Raw genomic sequence first — 6,066 nt, 5'->3', positions numbered from 1 at the left:
TAGTTTTGTGTGAATTTGCATCCTACTTGACATACCTAGAGGGATTTCTGTTTTCCTGATTGGGTCCTGTCTGATTCAGCACTGACATCACAAGAGCTTATAGAAAACAGACCTCTGAAGATGGAAAGAATGGTTGGTTATCTGTTCAGGTTAGGTTTGGAGCTAGTGATGAGTTTCTTGTGAATAGAAAGTAGAATACTGATAATGTAGGGCTTTATGCTGGCAAGTGGTTTATTAAATCATCTGAAGTTGCCCATAATTAAAGTAATTATGGAGGGCAAAGCTTTGGCAGATTAAATGGCTGCTTTTACAGAATCTTATGGTGGAGACACAGAGTGTGAAGGTTGCTGAGATGTGGAGTGGGTTCGCTGTTTCTGACTGGAAAGAAAAATAATGAATAATCTCAGGGTTTTACCTTCTTGGAGCAATTCATGGCGGGAGAATCAGAGTGCTTCTGTAATGCCCTAAAGTACTACTTTTCAACTGTCTTGTAGCTTAATGTATCATAAAGTTTGATTGCACGGTTATAGGTACTAGCACAAGATAATGCACAACGGCACCACGTTTCTTATGGGGCCATGAGGACATTGTTCAAGAAAGAGTGAGATGTGAGAGCTGGGATGTGGACATTTGGGTAGATCGGCTGAATCAGAGGAGCTTGACCCACTCCCCCAATCTCTCTGGGTCTACTTTGCCATTAGAGGCAGCCTTCTACATCACTGACTAAGGGGACTTCTTTCTACTTGATTGAAGACCATGTGGTGCTAAATCTCCTTAAGAAATATTTCCACCACTCCTCATTTCTCCCATCACCTCCAGATCCAAGACTAGGGCAGATCCTAGCATGCTTAAGAGGGATGAGAATGAAGTATGACCCGCGAGGAGAAAGCATACATACCAGAAGAATTACAAGGTGACAGACGAGGGAGGATGCTACGTAATATTGGTTTGGGCCAAATTTATCAAGATGTATGTACTAACCAGAGATTCTTGATTTAATATGCTAGCTTGAGTCTCTCTCAGTGACGCCAAAAATTTGCTTTCTCTTTGACTTAAACCTGGACTCGGTGGCCTGTGCTAAATGAAACTGAAATGTCAGAACTTCCTTGGTACAAAGAAATTGGAAAGCTTAAAGAGACTGGAATATTGGAGCGGATTTATCATATGCAAACCTAGTCACATGTCCCCTTATAGGAGGGATCACCCAGACGCCACTCTTTTTACAAAGTCATTGAGAAATACCCTGGGGGCGGAACCACCAAGTAGCCTTGAAAGGTTTTGTGATGACTATTCTCTGCAGGCAAGGGTTGATGGAGGCAGAGACTGCCATTGCAAAGGTTTTCTTTATTTCACTGGGGATGATGGAATTCCAAAGTGGCACATGCCAATGGTCAGTATTTAACCTTGAGAAAGAATGCTCTTGTGGTTAATGAAGCCCGCAGCAAGATAATCAAAATCCCATTGTCTAATAGTCATGGAATCCCTAGGGGAGGATAGGTGGGTGACCAATGAGAGCTTTACTTGATCTGTGTAATTGGAAGAGATTTTCAGATCTAGGCAACAAAGTCCTAAATTTGGGCATCACAAATGAAAAGATATTGTCTCTCTCATTTCCAGACCTATGGGAGTTTTTTAAGTGAATGGGGCTTCCTAGGTGGCATTATGGTAAAGAATCTGCCTGCTAATGCAGCAGACTCAGGAGATGTGGGTTCGTTCCCGGGGTGGGGAAGATTCCCTGAAGAAGAGAATGGCTACCCGCTCCAGTATTCTTGCCTGGAAAATTCCATGGACAGAGGAGCCTGGTGGACTACAGTCCATGGGGTCGCAGAGTCAGACACAACTGAGCCCGCATGCCTCATTCACTTAGGGATATAACTTAGGGCACCACTCTCCCACCCAGGAGCATCCCACGTCAACTGCTGGTGGAACATGGGTAGCTCACTCAGTTTTTTGCAAAGCCAGTCCCTTAGAGCAGGTGTCCCCAACCTCTGGGATCTAATGCCTGATGATCTGAGGTGGAATTGATATAATAATAATAGAAATAAAGTACACAATAAATATAATGTGCTTGAAGCATCCCCAAACCATGCCCCTCTCCCTGCCACCCTGGTTCATGCAAAAATTGTTTTCCACTGAAGTGAGCTCTGGTACCCAAACGGTTGGGGTCTACTGCTGTAGAGTCCCTCTGACCCTGTAGAGGTGGTGGAGGGCACAGATGAGTGCTTACTGATGCTCAGAGCCTAAACTTTGATTCATTTATGGATCCATGAGAATAGTTGTCAACTCTTGGAAGGTTCTTGGTGGCAATGTCATCCACAGGTTGTTAGCTTTTGAAGTTTACAGACCCTTTGAACATTTGATGAAAGCAATGAACACATTCTGAGAAACGAAGGCACAGTTACTCACACAACATTTATATTCAATTTTTGCAGGTTTATGGACCCTCTGAAGTTGCAGGTTAAAATTCCTGTGGCTCAATCCGGTGACTCAATAAAACAAAGGGCAAAGATTACGAACAGATAGAAGAAGAAATACACATGGCCAAAAAATTTTGAAAAGTTCTTCATATCCACTACAAACAAGAGTAACACAAATCATACTGAGATACTATTTTTCACCAGCATTTGGCAATGATCAAAATATTATATTGCAAATTATGTTTTTGAGTCTTGCCCAAATCTCACAACTGGTGAGTGGTGGAGCTGGGGCTTGACCCTAAGGCCTCTGACTTCAAATCTCCCTTTCTTCTCATTTATTACAGGGCCCTTATGGTATATGCCTTGCATCATTGCTTGGGTGTGTGCAGAATGCAGTCTGATCAAACTCCAATACCTTGCTCTGGATTTTTCTGGAGGAGACCACAAAGAGTAATAGCATCACATGGAAAGGAAAATGAAATCCTCTATGGCCAGCAAGCAGTTCAGGTCATCTTTTGTTTTCCAGAAGGAGCCTTGGGCATCTGATAGCCAGTTCCAGGTGCTTGGCCTATGACCAGAGGCCTGGCTAGATTGGGGTCTGCAGAAGGAGGAGGCCGGGACTACTTTCCACATGGGGAATTCATGTGCCTAAGAGGAAGGTCCAGTAGTTAATACTTCAGGCTTCAGTGTCCTGTCTCTGATTCTGGAGCCCTGAGCCCGAGGGAGGCAAAGTCAGGCATAGAAGAAAGAGGGAGACAGAGAGAAGTCAGAGGTGTAAGTGCCATGGTCTTTGGGTCATAGTCATGATCCCACATCAGCATAGGTACCATGTGTGTGAGCTAAGTCACTTCAGTCGTGTCTGACTCTTTGCGACCCCAGGGACTGTAGCCCGCCAGGCTCCTCTGTCCATGGGATTCTCCAGGCAAGAATACTGGAGTGGGTTGCCATGCCCTTTGCCAGGAGATCTTCCCAACCCAAGGATCAAACCTGCATCTCTTGGGAAAGTAAAACATGATGAGGGGGTGTGAGAACAAGGAAAGGAGGGAGACAGAAAGAGGCAGAGGGAGACAGAGAAGGAGAGGAGGGAGTGGAGGTGGGGGGTGATGAAGAGGAGGTAGGGGAGGGAGAGGGAGAGAGATCACATATTTGTGTGTGTGAAGCAAGGGAGTTCACCCTGGAGACCACTCTTCTAGGTCAGGGCAGGAATAGATGGAACATTCTCCCGAGTTCCTCTAGTACAGAATGGAGTGTATAATCATTTTACCGTGTGTGCAGGATTTCTAGTTACATAATGACTAAAAGCAGATAAAGATCCAGCCAAGAGAACAGCAAACCATGGACATGATGCTCATAAAAGTCCTTAGCCAGTCTCAGGGCTTGGCTGCCAACCTGCTCTGGGGCAATTGGGGTGGACAGAGCCAGGCGTGAGGAGCCCTCCAAGAGCCCCAAGGAGGAGGAGGAGGTGGTGGGGGGAACGACAAGGAAGGCCAGCCCTCGACTGCCAAGAACAGCAGGTTGCAATGCTTAATGTCCACACTCATGCCAGTGTGCTTAGGAACTGTTGTTATTTTTATGAGAAAAATGCAGAAAGGCTAATCTGTCTATTTATGTCTGTCTGGAACCATGTAATTACTAAAGGGATGTTCTGGTGCCAGGATCCAGTCGTGGTTCTTCCTCTCCCATGATGTCTTTGGGAGGCTGGGCCCAATGCCCCAGCTCAGCTCTTGTGAGGAGCCTGCCAAGGGTTTTGGTCACCAATGGGATAGATAGGCAGATAGACAGAGAGAAGGGGACCTGGGAAAGCCAAGATAATTGGGTCAAATGCTTTTATGTAGTTAGAGTTTTGGCAAGTGGTAATTTTAGGATATGTTTATGGAGTCTATGTTGGTTGAGAAATAAAGGTCTATTCCATAAAAGCCTATTCAGATCATGCTCTATCATCCATCCATCCATCCATCCATCCATCCATTCTTTGAGCAAGCATGCCATGGCAGTCATTTTGCTGGGCTGTAGAGATACAAAGGTAAATAAGACATGGTCTTTTCATATGACAAAGTGTGGGAGGAGGTAGAAATACCAACTATCAAGCATGGTGAAGTGTCACAGGTGCTATAACAGATTCTACAAGGAAGAGTAGGATCAAGGAAGTATTGAGTGGGTCAAGGAAGGATCGAGGTAGTCAACAAAACTTCAAAGAGCAGGTGACCCTTGAGCTGAGGTCTGCAAGCTGAGTATATGTTTGTCATACAGGCCTTGGTCCTTGGGCCACAGTCATGACTCAGGACTCTAGAGGGTGATGTCAGTGCACTCCTACCCTCTGAGTATATCTTGAATTCTAACCAAACCTGTGCGTTGCAAAAGTTGGAGTGGGTTATTCTCAGCCTAGTATTGGGGACTCTGGTAACCTGACCTCAAGTTATTATTTTCATTTCCTCTTTGCTGCTTTCCCACACCCTGTTACACTAGACAGGTCATGCTGTTTCCTGAGCATCTCCTTGCCTGTGATCAGGTTGGTCTGTCTTCTTGGGTTGTCTTCCTTTTCCCTCCTTGATTCCTTTTAAGACCTAAGGTACTGCTTTTCTGGGAGGCTCAGGGATTATATTGAATTTTGAAGGGCTTCCTTGGTGGCTCAGACAGTAAAGAATCTGTCTGCAATTCAGGATACCTGGGTTCCCTGGGTCATGAAGACCTCCTGGAGAAGGGAATGGCTAACCACTCCAGTATTCTCCCCTGGAGAATTACATGGACAGAGGAGCCTAGTGGGCTATAGTCCATGGGGTCACAAAGAGTCAGACATGATCGAGTAACTAACACTCTCAGGCCGGCGATTGAGTAGTGAGGAGACTGCTCTGAGTGCAGCAGTGTGTGTTTGAGGAGCTGTGTGTGACAGGGCTGGGAGATTTTGGAGGTAAGTGTAAGCTGAGAAGAGGGTGGTGTTTTGGAAAAGTATGGAGGCCTGGGGCTGATTGATTCGAGGAAGAGGGTGGTCTGCATGTTTGTTGTTGTTGTTGTTTAGTTGCTAGTCAGTCAGTCAGTTCAGTTGCTCAGTCATGTCCGACTCTTCGTGACCCCATGAATCGCAGCACGCCAGGCCTCCCTGTCCATCACAAACTCCCGGAGTTTACTCAAACTCATCTCCATCGAGTCAGTGATGCCATCCAGCCATCTCATCCTCTGTTGTCCCCTTCTCCTCCTGCCCCCAACCCCTCCCAGCATCAGGGTCTTTTCCAACGAGTCAACTCTTCGCATGAGGTGGCCAAAGTATTGGAGTTTCAGCTTCAGCATCAGTCTTTCCAATGAACACCCAGGACTTATCTCCTTCAGGATGGACTGGTTGGATCTCCTTGCAGTCCAAGGGACTCTCAAGAGTCTTCTCCAACACCACAGTTCAAAAGCATCAATTTTTTGGTGCTCAGCTTTCTTTACAGTCCAACTCTCACATCCATACATGAATACATGACCACTGGAAAAACCATAGCCTTGACCAGACGGACCTTTGTTGGCAAAGTAATGTCTCTGCTTTTTAATATGCTATCTAGGTTGGTCATAACTTTCCTTCCAAAGAGTAAGCATCTTTTAATTTCATGGCTGCAGTCACCATCTGCAGTGATTTTGGAGCCCAGAAAAATAAAGTATAACACTGTTTCCA

The sequence above is a fragment of the Cervus elaphus genome, chromosome 11 (assembly GCF_910594005.1).
Source record: "Cervus elaphus chromosome 11, mCerEla1.1, whole genome shotgun sequence".
In the NCBI taxonomy this organism is placed as follows: Eukaryota; Metazoa; Chordata; class Mammalia; order Artiodactyla; family Cervidae; genus Cervus; species Cervus elaphus.
The sequence above is the reverse complement of the archived record's forward strand: the minus strand, read 5'-3'. Positions refer to the sequence as shown.